The 25,529-nt window shown below is 36.6% G+C and overlaps 1 protein-coding gene across 3 annotated transcripts in view; it reads right to left on the reverse strand.

The window, feature by feature from the left end:
* Positions 1–25,277, reverse strand: part of LOC5568837 — a 125,122-nt gene extending 99,845 nt beyond the window's left edge. For all 3 annotated transcript variants that reach the window (XM_021842687.1, XM_021842685.1, XM_021842686.1), the window contains exon 1: positions 24,974–25,277. The gene's annotated coding sequence lies outside the window, so the exon portion shown is untranslated. The remainder of the gene's footprint in view (positions 1–24,973) is intronic.
* Between the last annotated feature and the right edge of the window lie 252 nt (positions 25,278–25,529).

Below are 25,529 nucleotides of genomic sequence, written 5' to 3' on the forward strand. Positions count from 1 at the left end.
ACTCTGGCTAAGAACAAAGGTGTCATAGCGCCCCAAGAGAAGTCGCCCGAGTTGCTGCGATCGATAATCGATGCACTCTTCCCGCACCATCCCATAGGCCCATGGCCCCCAGCCCCGTATGCGGCAGATGAAAGAGAGGAAGTGGCGAGAGTGACGAACGAAGAGCTGGCAGAGGTCGTAAAATCATTCGCGACAAACAAGGCACCGGGACCCGATGGTATCCCGAATGTTGCCTAAAAAGCGGCAGTGAACGCGGATCCGGACATGTTCAGAACCACGATACAACGCTGAATTGATCAAGGAATCTCCCCGGATGTATGGAACCAACAGAAATTGGTGCTACTGTCAAAGGCGGGGAAACCACCGGTGACCCGTCGGCGTATAATCATATCTCTCTATTAGATACGACAAGCAAGTTATTGGAGATGTTGATTCTCAACAGGCTAGTACCGTATACGGAGAGTGCGGACGGCCTGTCAAACAACCAGTTTGAATTCAGGAAAGGTAAATCTACTCTACGCTATCCAGTTGGTCGTTCTGACAGCTGAGGTGGCAATCGAGCATAAAAGGAGCGGCATCCGTTACTGCGCGGGTGTCACTCAAGATGTGAAGAATGCGTTCAACAGCGTAAGCTGGGAACTAATAGCACACGCGCCTCAAGGTACCGGTGCAGTTGTGTAAGCTTCTAGAAAGCTATTCTGATGGAAGGATTCTATTGTATGACATATAGGAGGGTAAAAAAAGCGTTCGAATACCGCGGGAGTACCTAAAGGTTCAATCCTGGGTCCGCTGTTATGGAATGCGATGTACGGTGACGTACTAAGGCTGCCTCTTCCGACGTGTGTTAAGATTGTTGGCTTCGCCGACGATATTACCCTAGTGGTCTATGGTGAATCGATGGAGGAAGTAGAGTTGACAGCAGCGCACTCTATTTCCATAGTAAAGGAATGGATGAAGTCTAGGAAACTAGGACTGGCCCCTCACAAGACTGAGGTGGTGGTGGTCAACAACCGCAAGTCCGAGCAACGGGCGCTTATCTCGGTAGGTGATTGCACCATAGTGTCCAAGCGATCCCTTAGGCATCTTGGGGTAATGATCGATGACAAGCTCAGCTTCGCTAGCCACGTTGAATATGCCTGTAAAACGGCATCTTCGGCGGTAGCGGCGCTTTTGAGGATGTGGGCTTCGTAGCCGTGCGGTTAGTGTCACCAGGCATTTAGCCGCATCGTGCTAGGGAGTGTGGGTTCGATTCCCGCCTCAGGCTGGTAAACTTTTCGTGAGGAATGTTTTCCGACTGTGCCACTGGGCGTTGCATGCTAGTCCGTTGTCTAGTGTGGTGCTTCCTTCAAAAGGCATGAATGCCCACTGGAAGCATTAACGTGTCAGTGTCAGTGTCAGTGCTGAAAGGGCATCTTCGGCGGTAGCGGCGCTTTCGAGGATGATGTCTAACAGCTCTGCTGTAATTGCCAGCAAACGCAAGCTACTGGCAAGCGTGGTGCTATCAACACTAAGGTATGGAGGACCAATCTGGTCAATGGCGCTTAGAACGTCGTCGATGGCGTACTACGGCTACCACTTTCGACGGATGTTAAGGTTGTTGGGTTTGCTGACGACATCACCCTAGTGAGTGATTCCAAGCAACAGCACCAAAATTTGGTAAATTTTTTAATTCATTTTTTTCTATTGAGCTGAAACTTTGCACAGTTTTCCATGGAACTGGATCTAAATCGTCATTTTCCGATATCAAATCTTCAAGTTGAGTCACGACTAACTTTTCAAAAGGGTGTATGTGAAAATGGTTCAAAAATATTCAAAAAGCTGCACAGCAAAAACGGTTCGTTCGATTGTTAGACAGCTAAAGAAACAAAGTTAGACAACTTAATAAAGATTCCAAAAAAAAAATACACACAGTAAAAATTTTTTTTTTGCATTAAAAAACATAATTTTTGACACAAAAACTCAAATATCTCAAAACCCTATCGGAATACCAACGTAATTTTTTGAGGGAAAACGGTCCATTATATTAGCTATCTACCATAAAAATTTGGTGATGGTAAACCAATAAACAAAAAAGTTATGACATTTCAAACATGTCACAATTATTTTACTTGACGAGAGCGACACGCAAACATTTCCTGACAATCTTGAAACGTGTTTTAGATTTGACTATTCGGCGTGTGATTTTGAACTACTGAACTCTGTTTTCGAGAATACTGACTGGGGACGATCATCGAATTACGCTACTGTAGATCAGATGTTATCATCATTTTACGAATCGCTAGCTGGAGTGATTTCTCGTTACGTTCCTCGGAAACGACAAGCATTTATTTCCATTTACAACAAACCATGGTGGAATCCAGAGCTTCGTCACCTTCGTAATATTCTCCGTAAGATGCGCAATCGCTATTTTAATACGAAAAACGATCACGATAAGACTAGACTGCGTGACTTTGAGCAGCAGTACAAAGATAGTCTTTACGCATCACATGAAAGCTATTTAGCAAGCATCCAAAGAAACGTCAAGCAGGATCCTTCCCGTTTCTGGGATTTTGTAAAGCAACGCAAGGCAGGTATTGCCATTCCGAGCTCTGTCTCTTTCGATGGAGTCACCGCCCATTCAAACACCGAAGTTGCCGATCTCTTCGCCACCTTTTTCGAGAGTGTTTTTAGTAGAGCATCGCCCGTTCAACGTCGTGATAGTTTCGAGCAGATACCAGTTCATAACATAACTCTACCGTTCGTTCAGTTTTCTGTAGAGGAAGTTCAGAATGCTCTTGAAGATCTGGATTCTACAAAAGGACCTGGTACAGACAATCTGCCCCCTTTGTTCTGGAAGAACTGTGCAGCTTCGCTCGCAATGCCTATTACTGCTGTTTTCAACCGCTCGCTTCGTGACAGGAGGTTTCCAAGTGCGTGGAAGACGGCATCTATAACACCGATTCACAAGTCCGGAAGCTACAATTGTGTCGCAAATTATCGCGGGGTGTCTATACTTTGCAGCCTAAGCAAAGTGTTTGAGAAGCTGATACACGCAGTTTTGTACCGAGCTGCTGCTCCGATCATCTCTAACAACCAGCATGGCTTCATGAAGCACCGCTCCACAACATCGAACCTTATGTGCTATGTGTCAGCTGTATCCCGTGAACTTGAATCAAGGCGGCAAATCGATGCAGTGTATGTGGATTTTGCAAAAGCTTTTGATTCAGTACCGCATGATATCATCTGCAGAAAACTCAGTCATCTTGGTTTTCCGGCGTGGCTTACTGACTGGCTTTGCTCCTACTTAACCGATCGTGAAGCTTTCGTGAAAGTGAAATCCACACGCTCCAGGACATTCAATATTCCATCCGGCGTCCCGCAAGGAAGTGTCCTCGGTCCGTTGATTTTTATCATTTATGTAAACGACCTTTATGAGCTGCTTTCTTCATTTAATCTTTCATATGCGGATGACTTAAAAATTTTCCGTGTGATTGCCTCCTCTGCAGATTGTGTCGAATTACAAGAAGACATAAATCGACTGCTTATCTGGTGCGACGATAATGGCATGCGCGTAAACAGTAAAAAGTGCAAAGTAATTTCCTTCTCACGATCCAATAGCATTTCGCTCCATCAGTATAACATGGGACTAGATTTTTTGGAAAGGGTTGACTCAATATGTGATCTGGGTGTTACGATTGACTCAAAATTGAGATTTAACGAGCACATAAGCATCATAACTGCCAAAGCATTTACCGTGCTTGGTTTCATCCGTCGCCATGCTTCCGGTTTTACCGATATTTATTGTCTTAAGACGTTATTCTGTTCTCTAGTACGCAGCATTCTTGAGTATGCATCACCGGTTTGGTCGCCATTCTACGTAAAGCATAATCTGGCAATTGAACGTATCCAAAAAAGCTTTTTAAGGTTTGCTTTGCGTCATCTTCCTTGGAATGATCCGATAAACTTACCGAGCTATCCGGAAAGACTTAAGTTAATTAACTTAGAATCTCTCTCTGCAAGGCGCATCAGATCGCAGAGATTGTTTATTTTTGACCTCATCACAAACACTATAGACTGCCCTGATCTGTTAGAATTTATTCCGTGGAATGTTCCTTCCAGACGTCTTCGTAATTCAGTGTTATTCGTGATTCCTTTCCATAGATCTAATTTTGGATACAGCAACTGTTTTCATATGTGTTTGCGTTCGTTCAATGATGTTTGTGACGAGTTTGATTTTAATATGTCCAAAAATGTATTCAGTGTTAGAATAAGAGGTTTAGATTAAGTAGTTATTAAGAAATCAGTCTGTACGGCGTAGCCGAAGATGGTGCATAAATAAATAAATAAATGTCACAATTTTCACATTTAGTAGAAAAAAAAATTTTTTTTTTCGGTGTAAATTATTACGGGAACCGCAGTTTGTTGCTGATTTTATTGTTAAGGGCCTTGCGTGAATTAAACAAGTCGTTTTCATGTATTCATTAGTATTATGTATATTATATGTATAAATATTATGTATATGTATAAATATTATATGTATATGTATATATGTATAAATTAAAATGAATTAACAGATTACACGAAAATATTTTTTTTTTACCAGGATATTTTTTTTAGAGTTTGATTGATGAGTTTCTAAATGTTATATATAAACTTTAAAAGTTTTGGATTTGGGTATGCGTTATGAGATCATGAAAACATTTTATTAATACTTATTTATTTATTTATTGTTATTCAATTTTTTTACAATATCGAACACTTTTGCATCATTATCAGTACAGTTCGAGTATAGTTTTGCTTTAATTTTATTTTCTGACAATGGAATGAAACAGTGAAATTTTTGGGTTCCTTGGATCGTTTTCGCGTTATTATATTGCTCGCTGAGCTCTGATGCCGTTAATTCGTACTCTTCAGTAGTAGTAAAACAAAATGATAATTTTGTTAAATCTTCTTCTTTTCTGCGATTCGCCCAATCAAATAGTTCTTTTGCAGTTTTAATTGGATGCTCACGTTCTTTGGCTAAACTTGCTCTTGTGGCCATGCGCTATATGGTTCCTCCAATAGCATCACAAGGACCTTTGCCATGTGACGTAGCAAAGAAATGCCATTCTGCAGCAATTCCGTACTTTGATTTAAATTGACATAGGCTCGAAAAATTCTTACGGTTTTTGTACTGCGATGCTGCTCCATCAGACATGAAATATATCTTTCTGATTTCTTTATCCTTATCAACGCGTAAAAAGTTAATCATTTTGGCAATGAACAAATTTACAGATACTGAGTCGTGTCTTAAATCTTCGGAAATTACAATAAAACTAAAATGTTCAATTTGCGTACTTCCATTGAAATAAATAACGAATGGATGAATTGTAGCTTGTTGTACGTTCCAGTGATGGGACTGCACTTCATCTTGCAATACAAAGCTATAGTTTTCAGAAAAATCACAAATGACTAAAAATTCACCATCTTGTAATGTATTTTTCGTATTTTTTAAAAAGCGGGATTGCTCTGTTTTAATAAAGTCGTGAGGAATTAAACTTTCTAATTTCAAGCAAAAAAATGACACAAACTCATCTACAGGTTTTACAATAGTTTCTAGGTCACACCTATCCGTGGTCACCCATTGCTCAAATGATAACTGATCAATATAATTTTCTTCAAACTCAGCGAATAAAGTATTTTCCAATGATGAAGAATCTGGACAACCCGAACAAGATCGTAGATAGCAATTTGATGTTGTATTTTCACACAAAAGACTACCAGTTAACATTTTAATATCCTTTGATAAATTGATTCTTTTCAAACTATGTAAGATTAGGTTAATATTTTCGTGTGTTGTGCACACACAAACATTATGTGTTCCTGAATTGGATAGAAGCTTGCATTGCCTTGGACGAAGGCTTGCAAATGAGGAAAAACCTACCTTAATATTTTCGTTAATTTCCTTCTTTCAAAGTAGTCATCATTAATCGTTTTTGGATTGCTTGACGCTTTCCATCTTTTTTTACAGATACATAATCTTTTTGGCCAGGCATAGCTCTACTTACTTCATCGTCTTCAAAATATTGAATTATTTTTTCTTTTGTCTCATCTGTTAATGAAGTACTCGACCTAGCATTTTTGGTTGCAAGACAGTTATTTTTGAATTGTTTTGCCTCTTTTGCTGTATTTCTATTGGTTTTGAACTCATCTATGGCGTCTTGAATAGACCACGAGCTTGGCAGCATCGACAAAATCAATAATTTTTCTTTCCTTGTCGTGGCTAGATTCGAGAACCTTTCCTTCATATTCATAATTACCTCATCGTAGTTTGTATTTTCCACATCCTCAGGTCCTAATTTGAAGAGGTTTCTTCGTACAGCTTCGTTGATTTCACGGTATTTTTTCTCGGGATAATTGACGTAACCCATCTTCGTCCATTTAATCGGAGTCACTTTTATTCCAGCTATCCCTTCGTTGAAGCGTTCGATGTTGACCTTCTGGATGCACTCATCTTCTGATTGATTTGTTGAAACAGATGTCGCTGATGGTACCGTGGCAAGACTATCTGCACTTGGTACTTCTGGTAGGGGGAGATCCCCCAGTACCGGACACCTAAGCCACTAAATTCTTAATTCGAAAAATATTGATTTTATGGGCTCGTGTTACACATTTATGATAAATATTATCATTTTTATAGTGTACAAAAATAAATTTGAAAATATAAATATGAATTTCGGCACTGTATTTTAATGATGAATTTTAGTACCAAATTGATCGATCTATGAAGGTGGCACCCTATACCGGACACGATCTGGAAATGCCTCGAATTCTGTAAATTTGAACATCATTGAATGTGTACACTTTAGGAATAGTTTATAATTACCAACTCAATGCATTTGCAACATTTACAAGAATAATTTGAGTTTTTCTTAGTTCGCAAGATGCCTATCAAAAACCTTTGTCATATATGATGAAAAATAGTACATTTTACGATGTTGTTCTGAATGTTCATTTTTCTTGATTTTATTGCATGTTTGATACCATGATCGACGGAACCCATGAAAAATGAAAGTATTCTGAGACACTGATGCAATAATTACAAAGATATCATATAACAAATCAAGCTGTCCGAAACTGAGGGACAGGAGGTACTTAACCAAAATTGTAATTTGTCCATACTTAGTTCAATTATGGTACAAAATACATTCATACTGTCAATTTAGGATTATGTTCGATCATGCTTGCGGGATCCAAAGTATTTTTTCATATTCAAAATATTGACTAAATAGGCTCGAAATTAAGTAGATACGTCAATTTTTAAAAGATTTTCAAACTTTTCTACTTTTTTTAAATGGCATGCATATTTCAAGGATGTGTTATTCTACGTACACATTAGTCTACATAATAGCTTTCTTTTCTTCTAATACACCATCTTGATTGGACCATGATTTCCCAATGTTTCGACTTTGTCCGGTATTGGGTGCTGTCCGGCACTGGGAGATCTCCCCCTAACTCCTCAGTTGTTGTCGGTGCATCTAGTAATTCCTCAGTTGTTGTTTTCGAACTTCCTGCAACCTGATCCACCGATGATGTACAGATTGCCCGTTTGTCAACGTTTAAACGGCAGGACGTACAAATGCGTAAATTTGTATTCAATGTAGACATTGGAGCATAACCAGCCGCTTTCAGTTTATCTATGGTGCTTTCGGTGAGATTTTGTAGCTCTTTCGAACACTTTTTTTCTGCAAACGGCCTGCAACAGTTGAGAAAGCGACTACTCATGTTGCTCGTTAGATTTTAATAAACAAAATCACTTTTAAGTTTTTACTGACTAGTTTGGTGTCGTTTGCTTGACTGAAGAAAAATTTTACAATTAAATCTTTTATAACCATAGTGGTAGTATATTTTTAGCTTTTTCGTGAGTATGTTCATGGTATGTACCTATCATGTTTTTGATGTTGTTGAAGTTACTCGCTTTCTCCCAAATATGATTAACAAAGTCTATTCTCTACCAAGGCGGGTCTATACCCAGGTGTAATCAGATTTTAACTTTGTGGAGAAAACCAGCGCCGAGAAAACCGACCTGCTTTACGTATACTAGATCACCTGGGTATAGACCCGCCTTGTTCTCTACGAGGTAAACTTTTTGCAGGTAACTAGTCGTATACCTGTACAGAAAACTTTTTTTTTGTAGCTTTTGTCTTCAATATTAGATTTCTTATAGGTTTCTTTTATCAAAAGGTTTCAACACTATTGAGAGAATTTTTCTTCAGTTACGTACAATAAAAAATATGACACTATCAAGACTTTAGATCACAACACTGGATCGCGTCTAACTTTCTAATAGATGCTATAATAGTTATGAATAATTAAATAAAATATCATGAAAACAACTTGTTAACCTCATGTGCCCTTAACAAAAAATTCAGCAACAAACTGCGGTCCTAAAAAAAATTAACAATGAAAAAAAAAAAAAAAATTTCACTAATTTTGACACTTTGTGAAATATTTGAAATGTCATAACTTTTTTGTTTATTGGCTTACCATCACCAAATTTTTAGGGGCCCAGATAGCCGTAGCGGTAAACGCGCAGCTATTCAGCATGACCATGCTGAGGGTCGTGGGTTCGAATCCCACTGGTCGAGGATCTTTTCGTAAAGGAAATTTTCTCGATTCCCAGGGCATAGAAGTATCTTCGTACCTGCCACACGATATACACATGCAAAAATGGTCAATCGGCAAAGAAAGCTCTCAGTTAATAACTGTGGAAGTGCTCATAAGAACACTAATCTGAGAAGCAGGCTTTGTCCCAGTTGGGACGTACCGCCAGAAAGAAGAAGATCACCAAATTTTTATGGTAGATAGCTAATATAATGGACCGTTTTTCCTCAAAAAATTACGTTGATATTCCGATAGGGTTTTGAGATATTTGAGTTTTTGTGACAAAAATGATGTTTTTTAATGCAAAAAAAAAATTGTTTTTACTGTGTGTATTTTTTTTGGAATCTTTATTTAGTTGTCTAACTTTGTTTCTTTAGTTGTCTAACAATCGAACGAACCGTTTTTGCTGTGCAGCTTTTTGAATATTTTTGAACCATTTTCACATACACCCTTTTGAAAAGTTAGTCGTGACTCAACTTGAAGATTTGATATTGGAAAATGACGATTTAGATGAAACTGAAAAACTGTGCAAAGTTTCAGATATTTTTGAAATGGTCGATCAGAATCGACTTGCATGCCTCCGTGGAATCCCTCTAGTGGTCTATGGCGAATCTATATAAGATGTAGAGTTGATTGCAGCGCTCTCTATCTTCGTAGTTGAGGAATATATGAGGTGTAGGAAACTACAACTAGCCTATCACAAGACTGAGGAGGTGATGGAGATCCCAAGAGATCTCTTTGGCATCTAGGGGTAATGATCAATGGCAGGCTAAGCTTCACTTGTTACGTTGAATATGGCTGTAGAGGCATATAAGGCAAAAGCAGCGCTTTCGAGGATGATTCTAACAGTTCAGCTGTAATTGCCAGCAAACGTAAGCTTCTGTCAGGCGTGACGGTATCCATACTTAGGTATGAAGGGCCAGTCTGGTCAATAGTACTTGGAATTAGCAGAAACCTAAAGTGGTTGGGAAGCACATATAAGCTTATGCGCTTTAGAAAAGCAAGAAAAATGTCCAATGCAACAAGAGGTATCCGAACTACATTTGAAGGTTGCCAGATGCTGGTATTGAAGTGTTGATATGTCATCCCCGCACTAAAAAAACGGAAACCTTTTGAATCAGCTTAAATATTTATTAAACAAAAAAAAAACATAATGTAATGCTTTCCATAATCCATTTTATTCCAGAAAAAACTTAGTAGACCGCACTTATCCCATCTAGGATACTTTTTCGCTGCTCTTCCAAATATTTAGGGGAAGGGGTGGTAAAATGAACACCTTAAGGAAATCATTTTTTTTGATAGAAAAACGAGGAATTTGTATAGTTCTATCCCACAACATCAAAAACAGGGATGTTATCTATTGCAGCACGGATTCAGACCAAAATTGCTGAATTTTCACATATTTTTGTCGCTAGCAAAACACGATGGAAATGTTCATTTTACCTGCACTATGTTGGTAAAATGAACAGCTGTTGGTGGTAAAATGAACATCATTCGAAAAACGCGAGAAAAACAAATATTTCTGAAAATTTTTATTGCTCCACCGAAAATATAATCATTAATGATTGTAACCCGTTCAAAGAGAATTCTAAAGGTATCAGATTTGACCTCATATCATAACGATACTCACCTCACTGAAAAACCTCAAGTGTTCCGAGCTAAAAGTTACGTCAGTTCTAATTTTCAAACGTGGTTTTCTTAAATCTTAGTTTTCGTTGATATTTTCACTTCAATTGACCTAAGTATCAACTCGAACACTCTTATTTATGCTATAAATCGTCCGTACGTGATAAAAATTTATCGAAATTTGTTTTTTCTCGATAAAAGGCAAGGTGCTCATTTTACCACCCCTGTTCATTTTACCACCACTTCCCCTACTCAAAAGCAATGATTTTTTTTCTAGTCATACTTCACTTTTTCATAAAAGCAACGGATACTATAGCGCATAAAACTTTGGTATCGAAGCTTCCTCTTTTTTCAAAACGAGGATTTGCAAAACTGACTGTGGCAGACTGTGCATTACCTGCTTATGCTGGAAAAGAGTACTGCTGGACGCTTTTAGCATTTTCCAATCTAACGAACAAAACTTTCAACAATGCTTCATTTGTGGCAAACTTTGCATCGGCCTCGATTTGACGAAAGGCGGTGGAAAGTACATTCGAAGCATTCCTGTTGCTGCATTATCGCCATAACGTTGGCAGGCTTTTTTTGCTGCTCTGTTATTTGGTGGTGTGTGCGTTATGAAATAATCCGGATGGTGTAATGGTTTAAAGGGGAAAAACTGTGGATTATGTCACATGAATATTGATTTATTTGCATTTTTGTATTGAAGCCACTATACTCGTGGCTCGTATAATTGATCAGACTGACATTGAATTCCAAGAACCTGAACAGATGGAAATATAATTATTATATATTTGCTATCATAACATAACTTGATCTGGATCTGTACTTCAACAGTTGCAGAAAATAAATGATTTAAAAATAATAGAGTTTGGTTTGTACCTTATCAATTATCAATATCTGCAATAATTAAATTGGTATTGATAGTACTGAACTTGTATTAAATATTTTGAATAAGAGTTATGTATGAGTCATGTACTAATTTACGGCATTGTTTTTTGCCATTAATTTCAACCTCAACAAAAGCATTTTTATTCAATTCTAAAAATTGGCATAACTTTCTCATTGTTTCTACTCGAGAATTGTTTTCCCATATGCCATCACAGAAAAATAAACATTTCCCATTGTTCTGCCTTACAAGTCCGTAGTTGCCAGTCTACTTGTATTGTTTGCCACAATCTGGTGCAGTATGGCCCCTCATCATTCTCGTATTTCATTGTGTGTTCGAGTTGCAACCAATGTCGATACATGAAGTGGATACTGAGCTGTCACGGAGCCATCAAAAGAGACGAGAGCTATTTGTTTTACTCGCTCGCCATCAACGAGAGCTTCTTTGTCGATTGGTGTCGTCTTTTATGGTTCAAAGTAGTAAAAACTGTCCCATATGCGTTGGAAACCGAGCTGAATCGGTTATGCCAGTGGTTCTCAAGCTGATAATAGTTTCAGGGTATGATGCGTGGAAAGAATCACAACGTCGAGAAGAGAATCATTCTTCCAAGAAGTTTTCATTCCGTTACAGTTCTCTCCGACGTTTTGTCCCTTCGATGTTTTAATATGAAAATTGATTGTTTTTTCTCGGGAAGAGCTTAATTATCGTTTCGCGTTCTGACCTACTACTCTTCGGACATCTACAGGCTTATCGAATTGGCTCTGATTTTATCCTTTCGTCAGGCAAAATAAACTTCGACGTCACCCAACCATTTGGATATTAGAAAACTGAAGAGATTATTTGTTCTGTAAAATCTTCAATTTTCAATCTTTTGGCTAACAAAGAAAAATTTCAACACAAAGTATGGGAGACTTGGCCTATCAAGTTTTTCCGATGAGCTAAAAATCCAATTAGGCAATAATGGGATGATTGTTGAATAATTTAGTTTCTCGCTAAATGTAATCCGTATTTTCTAATGTAATAATTCAAATTTAGCGAGAATTTAGACCGTTCAATAATTTGCGACTTATCCTTAATATTAAAATGCTCAATACGCAGAATATCTGGTCATAATTGCAACAACCGACAACAAGCGGGCCACATTCCACTCATGTTCGTAATTGGCATGCGAACCTCACAAACCCTGTTTGAGGGTCACAGTTTGATGACCACTGGGTTATGCAGTCATGAAAAGAAGAGGTGGTCGTATTGTTTCATACAGTGCTCGAAAGCTATAAACAGGATATGCTCCACGACCACCCGCTAGTGTTTCGATATTTCCGTGATAAAGAAGAAAGGATAGATCATTTTCATTCGAAACGCTAGATGTGGTGCAAATAAGGGAGAAAAAATAGCCATAGAGGCGATAATTTCAGCTTGATGGATACTATCTTGATCCTGTGTTAATTTATTTATGTTGACGTCGGAGCGCCGGAGAGTGTCAATGGGTCAAATGATGGTGTACCATATTATATAAAGAGAAAAATACGTGTATCGATATGCGACAGACAAATATATTACTGATGTGTCCTAATTGAAATTAATACAAAGCATTTTTCTTTATCAAAGTTTGCATTAAAGCAATCACTGTAGCTCGATCGATACAACTTTAGCTACCTGACTTATAAATTTCATCTATTCTTTGCCGGCTTTTCCGTTTAATAACTCATTATTTATCGTTTCCAAAATTATTGTCACAATATGCTCCGTACCTTAGTAATACTTCGTCGTTGCTCTGGAATAAAAACCAGACTATTGCCTTTCAATTATTGGAACACAATTCTTCCTCTCCTTAGCTGGGTTATTAACAAAATTTGGCTTCTCGCATGGACTTTTCCGGCTTGGCCGGCGAGTCTCTCTCTGTTTTTGATAATATTGTCTTTGCGGGAGAAGTAAAGCAATCCAAAACGCAGGTTGAAACTAGAATCTACTTGTGATTGCTGGGGAAATGCAGAGGCCTTCTCGGTATCTAGTAGCAACAGTCATTTTTGCGTATTCTAAGGATCAAATTGTGCGTCTCTAGTAAATTTGTGGTTACTGAATCTAATTCCATTCTCAGAAACGTTCCTGCACGGCACAGTTTTGAGCTACATGTCACCAAAGTTGTATGATACATTTTATTTATTGGTATATATACAAAATTTAAGGTATGGTTTATCAAACCATTTAGTGTCTACTCCACCAAAGATTTAAAATAGGACTATAACTTTCACTGGGGATACAATTTGATTTAAATTGCACGATTACATTTAGATCAAATCTATCTTTTCAACATGCAAGCAAGTCTTCATACAAAACTCTTCGTTTCTCTTATATGGGAGAATATAATACTTTTCTAAATCATCAAAAATATTTTTTGGGCATCGAAAGTATTAAATGTACTTAGTACGAATGTACTAAACTTTGTTTACACATGAAGTTTGATTTCTGGTATAAATTAAGAAAATAAATCGCCATACAAGTTGATAAACTTTCCATCAATTCGTTAGATTCTGCTTTTTCAACAGCCAATATCTCAAAAACTTGACTTACTACGATATTTTAGAAAACCTATGACCGTTCAGCATCCTTCAATTAAGTAAATAGCGGTATTTTGGTGCTTGAGACCAAATAGTGTTCCACAGTGTTATTGAGACGTCCGATTTGTAAACGGTCTTCGGCTAAATTGTAGCTGACGAAAAATGTATCCAACAGTTTCAGAATAGCTCTAACGTTCAACAGCACATGGGCGAACACTATAACCGATTGAAAGAAATGCTTGCTTTTTCCATACTTATTCCCATACAAACTTTGCAGGGCTTGAGCAGTCTCAGATTTCATCCAAATGCGCTCAAATTTTGGAAGTCCACTCAGAATATGGGCTAGAATCGAATAAGCTGTGTGGAGCCAAAACGATTTTCTAATAACCCTAATGTACAGTCTATGATAAGCTATGCTATGCGAAAACTGGCACGACTATGTATATTATGTATTCTCTGTGTGTAAATGATACTCAATATGTATTATAATTTGTATAATAAAATTGATTATGACTGCTATTGTATATGGACAAATGTATATGGATTATTTCAAACTGTGTGTATTGTAATATGGGAGATAGTCGACAACAATTATTCCAAGAAACCACGAAATGAAACAGTAATGCATAGATACCAACCAGTCCGATTGGCATTCCCATTCAAATTTATCTAGGGCCCTAGAATCCGTAACCTACCGAAGGAATCAGCTGGCATATGGTCCAACAATATTGATAAACGCAGACGAAAATAAAATTATGTATTCATTACTGTTCAAATTAGAAGTGTCATTGCCTCAAAGGCGCACTTACCCCAATTTCCACTAATTACTTGTTCTGGCATCAGCTGGTTGAAATTTCAACATTGATTGATGATCCTGAACAAATAACCATTTTAGTCGATTAACATTCATCAGCTGTGCCAGACGCGAACGAAATTGATTTTCTTCCAAATCCAATGAGAGCTTGGTTTCATGGAGAGAACAATTCTTAGAACTTGCTATGATTAGGGTCGGTGTTCTAGTAGCCGATCAGCTAAGAGCAACAATCTGCATGAAACCGAATAAAAAAGCGAGCAGTATTATCTTCAAGTCACCTGAAAGCTTTAGACCTTGGTTTTGTAGAAAAAATACGAAAACTACAGAAAATCATATTTTGTATTCAACATCGCTTGAGCCACTAAAGGAACACATGTGCCTATAGTAGCGCTATTTCTAATTTCTAATTCTATAGTAGCACTAGCTTCACGGTGCAGACAAAACTCAACTCAAAATCGTATTTTTCCAAAGCTTCTATATTTTTTCGTATGCAGAACAGATCAAAAGCTTTCGAGATATAAAACATTTCAAAAACAAACATTACAATAAACAAACGCACATTTCAAAACACAGACGGCTTAAACACAACACTACCCGAGCAGAAGAAAATACTGAATTCCAAATTGAGGTATTCCATACCAGATAATTTCCAATACTTACACCCTGAATAAGGTATGAATGAGCCCTGCATAAGAGGTAAATACCTCAAATAATACCTTCTGCATATTCTACAAATACCAAGCAGATAATTAGATCAGGTATTATAATACCTTAATAATACTTGATGGATTTTCATATAAAAGTGACTTTTTTCAATAATAGTTCAATACCTCCAGCAGTTCTCAATACCTATCGAATACCAAAACGAAGTATTTTTAATTGTTTTAAACATTTTTTTCAAATACCATTATGATACCAAAATGAGGTATTGACAACTGAATAATACCTAATTATGGTATGATAACAAAATATGGTATGCATAAGTTATTGCGAGTTATTCTTTCCTCCTCGGGTATCATGACTAATACATAAAATAAATACAGTAAGGGAGCAATTCTCGCTGAAACCAGGCCGCCATCGGCACCCATCGTTAGAATTACAATTTTATGTCACTGATTGCTAGTTTTCGATCAATCTTAAGGGTGGTCCTTTCTGTTTTCTCAAATTGTTGGACCCCTCGTACGCCAGCTAGCTAAACAGTTTGCGAAAAAAAAAACAATTTTTTGATAAGTACAGGGTATTTCTTCACGTGATATGTCTCCTATTTTGCTTGGAACACATAGCAACCTTAGTGGCATCGTATAGAGAAAGGATATAGCTTTCATTTAAAGTTATAAAAAATGTGGTAGCCATTTTGAATTTGGCCGCTATCTTGAATTTTGTTAGAAAAATCGTTTTTTCATCATTATCGCACCACTCGTTTTGAATTCTGAGATCACCATCAGAAATCTGAGACAAAATTGTGTAAGATAGGCTACAGAAACTAGGTGAGCAATGGTATTTGCCCTACGAAATGAACGATTTTCTAAATCATGTTCTACGATTTTGACATATATGACGAGTGCAATCAATGCAAACATTATTTTTTGAACAACAAAGAAACAAGTTTTCAATCGTTGGTGTTTCATTCGACTCGAGTAAAGAATAAGAGTATTATTTTGAGTGGAAAAATCTGGCGGCCATCTTGGCCATCAATGTCGTCAAGGGTTAAAAATACTAATAAACCTAGAAATACGATTACAAACCACCCATCCCAGCATAATCAAGATCAAACCACATAACAATCATTAAACAGTACACCGAAGTACTGCCCATAACTGCAAAACAGTCACATTCGACATTTTTGACAAAATGGAGTTAATACCATGGAGAGTCATCAAATGATAAATACTTTCGATCATCACTGAAATCTGTGAGATTGTTCTAGAAAATTCGAAAAAAATCTCAAGTTGTTTTGTCACATTGGTAATTTTAACCGCATAACAGTAACATTGAGATTATGAATGAGCCTCGTTATGCGATAGCAAAGATATTTCTGTCAGAATTATTTTCTGACAATTCATCTAGTATGCGATATGAGCTGTATAAAATATCAGCCTCAAAAAAGCACTTCCTAAGTTCCTGGTAATTTTTATAAATTTTAGTTTCCTCCCATACTGCCATAAAATGCACAATTGGTATTTCATTTACTCAATGCCTACTTTTGTCGAATGGTACATATATGCAGTTATGGGCAGAGTAGTGCAACATAAATTTAGCGACGTGATGTTGAAAACAATAAGACAATTTTACGTTGGATTTAACCCTCTAATACCCAACCCCGTCTTTAGACGGGGTACACTTTGGAATTTTGTGTATTTTTTCGTAGCTCGGATATCAAAATGATTTTATTTTTGGCTTAAATCTTGACTCATAACACGCATATTAGAAAAGTTTTTTTATGACTTTTGAAACTTTTTTGTATTTTTTAAAATTGTTTGAAAAATTGTATTCTTATATACCCTAAAAATGCCTGGGGTTCATTTAACGTGTATTATAAAAAATCGAACCTTTTATATTTTTCTGCGATCAACCTATCACAGAAGAAGAGCCTGGTGATATCAAAATAATTTCAAACCTGCTCTTCCGTTAGTTACACGGAAAATAAAAAACATCTCGGAAAACAATTTAAAATTAAATATTTTTAAAAGTATTGTAAAAACTTGAATTTTTATTATTGCAAAAAATCAATAACTAAAAGAGGCTTCAAGAAAAAATGAAAAAGGATGGGGATGTTCAAAAATGAAAATTATAAAAATCAAAAACCAAAATTCATAAATTTGCGAATAAAAATAAATCATTGTCCAAAACGTGTTCAGAACGATTTTAGATAACTCAAAATGATGTTTAGATCGAAAATTAAAATTTGGGTATTAGAGGGTTAAACACATAATGACAAAAAGCAGAATTCTAGTAAGTAGACAGCACAAAATAAGACCGACAACATTCATATACCTGATTGTGAACATATTTTTAGTTATCCTAAGAAGAAGGCAAAAACAATTGCACCGAAACGTCGGAAAATATAAAATCACTGTTTTTGCTCTGATTTCATGTGACTGGATGCCAAACCAAAGCAAAGCAAAGAATTTTTGTTAATTATTGTTTTAGCAGTGTTTTACACTTAGTTGAGTTCAACTTATTGCCGTTCTTTTATTCAAATTCGCACCGCCACTGAAATCAAACGTCACTTCCCAGACAACCATAAATCGCATAAAAGTTCATGTAATAACTCGTTTATTCATACAAATGACATCAAACCCGCAAAGCACGGTGGATAAAATCGTCAGATTGATGAGTTTCCTCGAATAAAAGGCTTTTTTTCTGACTTCATTTGTACATTTTGTTTCGTCCCGTACACTCGTACAAGGTAAGTGGAATCAAATCAAAGTCAAATCGCATAAGATCTCGCTCGCATTGAATGCTATTATTCATCCTAAATATATGCACGCACATCGCCTCCACTTTAGGTGTAAGGGTAAGATGTCGCGAGAAGACCTTCTACCACCATTTGGTAGTTTTCATCTGTCAATATCTCAAAAGCTAGACAAGCGATTATGGTTTAGATAACTACAAAGAATTCAGAAATTCAAAATAAAGTAAAAACCGCCAGTTTGATACTTGCCAGTGTACATCTCATAAAAAAATAATGGTTGATCTAAATGTAATTGTATTTTTTAACACCTGTTCTCCCAACCCCCTTCAGAGAGTCGGAAGTGCAACCTTCAAACAATTTTCAGCAATGGAACCGGACACTATTGAAGATTGATGTTCATCTTTGGGGTTTTGATATAGATGCGTCTACCCAAAGTTATTGAGCAAAAGCCACTATCTAGTTTTTTGGAAAACGCATTTTTTTCACAAATTCAACAAAAAAGCTAAATTCAAAGCGATGATATCTAGTTTTTTCGACATTAATTTGCTTAATTGAGTGTAATGATCACATTTGAGCAGAAATTGGAATTTTTGATTACACTCAAATTTTATTTTATTTAAAATATTACGAAAAACCTTATTTTTTTGGACCCGTTTGCCTGTAACTCAAAATTTCAAGCGATAACATATAGTTTTTTCGACATGAAATAAATTATGAAAGTCAAGTAAACATGTTTTAGTAAAAAAAAATATTTCCGATAACACTCAAAATTTAGTTTACCCAGAAAACCACTCAAAAAACGTATTTCTTGAGCTTTTTTGTCTGTAAATAATAATTGAAGGCTATGACATGTAGTTTTTTCGACACGAAGTTACTTGTATAGGTCAAAAGAATATTGTAAAGCAAAAAAATTTTTTTTGACTGCACTCAAAATTATTATATTTACAAAACAACATAAACAAGGTATTTCCCGACTTTGTTCGTCCTTTTCGTTGGGTCTGTAAATAAAAATTTAGACGATAATGTGTAGTTTTTTCCGTAATGAATTTGCTAGTAGAAGTCAATGAAATATACTTGATTAAAAAGAAAGCATTGATTGCACTTCAATTTTACCTAGAAAACTAGACAAAACGTTTTCTCAGAGCTAGATCGTTTGTAAGTCAACATTAAAGAAAATTTTGAGTGTTATAAAATAAAATAAATTTCTGCTCAAACATATTCAAGTAAAAGATATTGCCTGCCGAAAAAAAAACTTCACTTCAAGGCCTTGAGTTTTTAATTATAGACGTACAAAATCAGGATTTTGTGTTTTTTTCTAGGTTATAAACAATTTTGAATGTAGTCAACTTTTTTCTACTCAAACACATTCACCTGACTTCTACAAGTAGATTTATGCCTAGAGAATAACACAGTCTTCAGTTTTGATTTACATACAAAATAGCTCAGGAATTTTGTTTTTGTGTGGTTCACTGGGTAAAATAAATTTTAAGTGTTATCGGAAATTATTTTGTCTACTAAAACATGTTCACTTGACTTTCACAATCAATTTAACGTCGAAAAAACTATGTCATCACTTTGAATATTGAATTAAAGGAAAACGGATCCAAAATATAGGGTTTTTCGTAATATTTTGGGTAAAAGAAATTTTGAGCGTAACTAAAAATTTCATCCTGCTCAAAAATGATCACTTGACTACTACAAGTTAATTAATGCCGAAAAAACTACATGGCATGGAGTTTTTATTTACAGACAAACAAACTCGGGAAATGAGTTTTTTATGTTGTTTTGCAGGTGAAAACACTTTTATGTGTAGTCAAAGCTCATTTTTCTATTCTACAATATTTGCTTCACCTCGTCAAGTAAATTCATGTAAAAAAAATACATGTCATAGCCTTCAATTTTGATTAACAGACAAAAAAGCTTATACACTTATTTATATAACCTTCCTAATGGGTGGTAGGTCATTTGGCATAAAGTCGTTTGGCATAATGGTCATTTGGCATAAAGTCGTTTGGCATAATGCTCGTTTGGCATAATGGCCGTTTGGCATAATAGTCGTTTGGCATAATGAGTCTGAAACCAAGAATTCCTCAATTTTCGTTTTTACGTTTCTATTGAATCTTTCTGATGACACCAGGCTTGTTTTGGACTCAATTGATACAAAATGGCACTTTATTCAACAATCATTCGCTCTTGAATGAATTTAAGCATACAGTTAAACCTCTATGAGTCGATGTTCCATGAGTCGATATCGAACCATACTAAAAATCAAATTTCGTGGCTACTATGATGGCCCCACGAAACAACTTTCCAAAAGATTTCTGTTCCATTACTCGATATTTCCATGAGTCGATGGTCCCTTCAATATCGACTCATGGAGGTTTGACTGTATTAGGAAAGTTATTGCCAATAGTATTTAATTATTTATCCAGAAATTTCCCTTCTTTCAAATATTAATTCTTCTTTTGAGTTTCGCTATTGGAACAAAATTTTTCACTGAAGATTTTTGTATATTGAGCACAAATTTACCCTTCATTTAATTGTTCTTTTTTTCTAAATATGATGTAACCATAATTATAGGTATGAAAACTGATGATTTAAAATTTCAATAAATTTCTCCTTCTTTTATGCATAGGCTGTTCTTTGGACCTATATTTTTTGAGTTTTTTTTTGTTTCCAACTGACAAAAGGGCGGCAATCAATAACATTGAATGTCGTTACATAACAGAATGTCGTTTCTCCGAATGCCAGTTCCCCGAATATCCCGTTTCCTCGACTAGCCCACTTCCTTAAAAAGTTTTTAGCACCCATAATTGTCGTAATTTTATACATTTCAGGGTGGTGAACGAGCTGACCATCTAATATGCACCCTTCTTTATTTAATTGGCGTTTTTTTCGAGTTTTACCGTCCTCAGCATTTTTGCCAACATGTGTATATCCGAGAATGACAGAATACTTCCTTCTTTTGACTGTATATCGTTCTTTCTTGTCACCACTTTTCGGAGGAACCAGTCATTGCCGCAATAATTTTTGGCGTCCATTCTTCTATTGTTTTAATTGTAAATTTTGCCTTCTTTAAAAATAAGGCTGTTATTTATATTTATACTGTTTTAAATTGTATTATTTAGTAAAGCTAATTGTTAACCATTTTTATATTTTGCTGTTTTATCAATTCTTGCCAGATGTGTTGTTAGAATGATATTTTTTTTAGAACCTGAAAATATTCAACATATACTTTTTTGGGGCAAACCCGTGATATTCTTCCGAGATATGCTGAAAAAAATATTATTTCAATCACAAATTTTCCCTTATCTCGATAATAGACGGTGATCCGTTGAAAAGTTTTGCCACAAATATTTTCTTTTAAAGATGTTGTTCATTTGATTTTTTGCGTTAGAGTCTGAAACATTTTACGAAAAATAATCTGCTCTCGTATAAAGGCCATTTTTGCATTAAGTCACATTGATAGATCTTTGGATTACAGCTTTTGATATTTTGCAAAAAAAAACATTCTTTTATCAAGTAATTTTCATCGAGTGTTACGTCCAAACTGGGACAGATCTTGATTTGCAGCGAAATATTCTTTGAGCATTCCCTTGATGAATAACTGCGTACTTTCCTTGCCAATTTACTGTTTTCAAATATGTATATCGCAACAAGCTCAATAATACTCTATGTTTGAGATGTAGAGACCCATCACGAGTTTTATTTAGTAATGCTCTATAATGCCACAACAATTTTAGAAATTCTTAGCTTGGATAATCTCTGAACGAACACCATGCTTGTTTAGCACCTACCAAAATTTTTTGTTATGGGCTCGGTGGTGTTGATCTCGGTAATAGCTTAAAAATGCCGTTATTTATTTTAAGTCAATCATTATGCCAAACGGCCATTATGCCAAATGACCATTATGCCAAACCGCCATTATGCTAAACGACCATTATGCCAAACGACTTTATGCCAAACGGCTTTATGCCAAACGACCTTATGCCAAACGACTTTATACGGGGTACAATCTTCCTAATGCATTGAGAAAAAAATTGCAGGTAGTCGTTTAGAGATTCCTTCAGGAATTTTCCGGAGATTAAATCAGAAGTTCCCCCAGGGATCACACCAGGGATTCTGTCAGTATTTTTTTCATGGATTCTACAAGAAATATCTTCTCGAAATCCTAAAGGCTTCCCTCAAGACTTTCGCTCAGAGATATTTTCTGGAAGAAATTCTTTCAGAGAAACCGTCAAGAAAACCACTAAATTAATTACTGCAAGTATTTTCCAGGTAGTCCTCCAGGGATTGCTCCAGAAATATCTCTAGAGATTCGTTGCACGCTTCCAAAAAAACCTCCAAGAATCCTTCTAAGAATTCTTCTAAGAATTTCTTCAGAGATTTCTCTATGAATTTCTCCAGTTATTTGAGCATAAATTACCTCTCAGAATTTCTTCATGGAAAATCTCTACATGCATCTCTACATAGATTCCTCTAGGAAATCTCTTCATGGATTTCTCCTGAAACTTTGCCATGGGGTTTTCCAAGGATTTCTCCAGAAAAATCTCTACAGTGATTATTGCAGAGAAAACTCCAGGCATTACTACATGAATTTCTCCAGGAAATCTTCCAAGAATTCATCCAGAGATACCTCCAGAGATGCCTCTAGGGATTCCTTTAGCAATTAACTTAGGAAATCCTTAAAGAATCCCCGGGTAACCTTCATTGATAACTTCAGCAGAAACTCAGAAATTTCTGCATAAACTCGTCCAAGAGTTACTCCCAGAAAATTGCTACAGGGATTCCTCCAGAGATTTCTCCAGCAATTATTTTAGGAATTTCTGGGTTTCCAGATTTTCTCGGGTATTGTCCCAGAGACTCTTGCAAGATTTTTTATAGGAATCCTTTCAGAAATTTAACCAGTGTTTGCTCAAGGGATTCTTCTAGGGATCACTCTAAGGATTACTCAGGAATGACTCCATGTTTTTTTTTCTAGAGGTTCCTTCAGAAATTTATCCAAGGATTCCTCAAGGAATTATAGCTGGGATTTCTTCAAAACATACAGGAAAGAATTACCTGGAGGAATTCCTGGAAAAATTCTTGGAGGGATCCCTATAGGAATTTTTTTTGTGATTTCTGATGAATCCCTGGAGAAATTCATTGGGCCATCTCTGCAAGAATTTTAAGAGGAATTCTTGACGGCTTCCCCAGAGGAATTTTTGCCTGCCACATGGTTATGCGAATGTGAAAATGGCAAGATTGGTAAAGAAAGCTCTCTGTTAATAACTGTAGAAGTGCTTATAAGAACACTAAGCAGGGAAGCAGGCTCTGTCCCTAAGAGGACGTAATACCAAGAAGAAGAAGAAAAAGAAGATCCCTAGGGGAATTTCTGGAGGAAACTCTTGAGGGATCCCTTGAGGAAATCGTGAAGTAAACTCTTATAGAATCCCTGGAGGAATAAGTAGCAGTAAATCTCCGGAATAGTTTGTGAAGGTATCATGAGAGGACTGCCTGGGATAATATCTGTAATTATCCTTCGTGATATATCTGAAAAAAAAAACTGGATAAATATCTGCACTAATCCTTGAAAAGACCATCATGCAGAAATTTCTGGAGAAAGCCATGGAGACAGATTTTCTTGACGAAATCATTGGAGGAGTTTCTGGGAGGATTACTGAAGGAATTTCGTAAGTAATTTCAGGACAAATGGTTGGTATATGGCTGGGCATTGGGTACCTTGCGTACCTGAAAGAATAAAATAGACTCCTCTGTGTTATCCTTAGCCTTCTGGTCAGTAACTCTTATCCCTAACCTTAGGGAAGATCGGGTAAACAACTTTGGTCATATTTTGACAAGGAAGGGGTGGAGAAGGGATCGGGGGGTTGCTTCTGCAAACCTCTCACAACAGCGTCTGACCCCATGTCAGGGACGACTGATCATCGTTCGAGTGCCAGAGAAGGACTTTAAGCTAAACTGTGCACTATGGCCCTCCGAATATTTTGGGGGAATGGTCCTCCGGAAATCAAGGGGGTTGGTGTCAGGCCCTGCAAGCCAGCTGTATAAAAAACAAGCAACGAATAATCAACGAGAGAAGACGAACCGGGACAATCCGCGAAGACCACAGTGACGTAAAAGGACTAGCGATTCCACGTACCGAGGGAATTCTAAATCTCTCAACACACGGAAGCACACGAATATTCGCCGATGTGCTGAAGAACCGCGGATTCGGATTCGTAGCGTTGCAGGAAGTGTGTTGGAAGGAATCAATGGTGCGAACGTTTAGAAGTAACCTAGGCTGGTCCTCTCGATGCTCTTGTGAATTGGAATTAAAAATCATGAATTTTGAACCATCTTACCACACATGCGTATGAACTTCTGAAGAAGATTCTCCAGTTTCTTCTGAAACAGATTCCGGATGCTCTTGTGTTCTGAATGACCATATATTCGAATAATGTCCAAGGTTTCACTCTATGCTTAGGGTTTATTCAAATTTCATAATGCAGAAAATGTCCCTTTTTGACACCCACCCATCCATCGTAATGCTTTTTGAATGAAAATTACACGTCCTTGTTTTCCGAGTAAATTTTAAGGTTTCTAAAAATGCTTCCGTGTCATTTCAAAGCGATTAGACGTACACTAAGCGATTTCCTATTTGTGTCGTAAACGTAAACGGTGACGTTAAGTCATCAATTCGTTTTCTGTATAAATATGTCCAATGTCAAACAAACTGACAGTACCATGCCGTGTCATTTAAATGGAAGCAGCATAATCACAAAGTTTGCACATAATGTGGCATTGAATTCATATGGAATGTAATAAAAATAGGTTTCTATGGTGTGCCGCAATAATTAGAACACACTACCGCAATAATAAAAAAAATACCGTAATAATTAGACAAAGTTTGTAAATACAACATTAGGGTTTCTACACTGAAATACGATTTAGATCTGAACACCGTGCATAGGTCCTCCATCAAAGGACTGATACTTTAGTCAAAATGTACCGGAGAGAACGGTAGAACTTGCATGAAATATGCATAGAATATATAATCTCACGTCAAAACTTACCACTTATTGGAAACCTGTTGCTGTATGATAAATTTCATTGTATGTATTCCCTCATAATACGAATAGCTACACTTTGTTTTCATTTATGGTTTTCAAGCTGTAAAAATAACGACCATGTGATGTGTCAATGGCCATGAATGAAACCACCCGGAAGTCACGTAGTAATGCACTGACGAATGAAACGGCTCAATAATAGTGTTTAAAAAGAACTCCTTCACATTTCATATACACCTGTCACTATCTTAATTCCAACAAGAAAGAAGTGATAAATTATTCATAAACACACACTTTACCACCCGCGCCAACTCGACGATGTCCTGCGGAGAGTAACAAGTAATAATTGCACTTAGTCCTCACACACTTTTGGTTCCCCAGTTGAAGCCGCCGGTCAATCGATCCACTATTTGTGTGGATCGGTGGTTTTCGCGTTGTTGTAAATATAGTAAATTTCCCTTGCCCCATTAAACACCACTTAAAAATGTTGATGCTCACTCCGACGAACAGGAAAACAAGCGATCATTTTCGTCTTTTTACGCCACACATCACTGCCTCCCCG

This window comes from Aedes aegypti, chromosome 2 (assembly GCF_002204515.2).
Source record: "Aedes aegypti strain LVP_AGWG chromosome 2, AaegL5.0 Primary Assembly, whole genome shotgun sequence".
Classification (NCBI taxonomy): domain Eukaryota; kingdom Metazoa; phylum Arthropoda; class Insecta; order Diptera; family Culicidae; genus Aedes; species Aedes aegypti.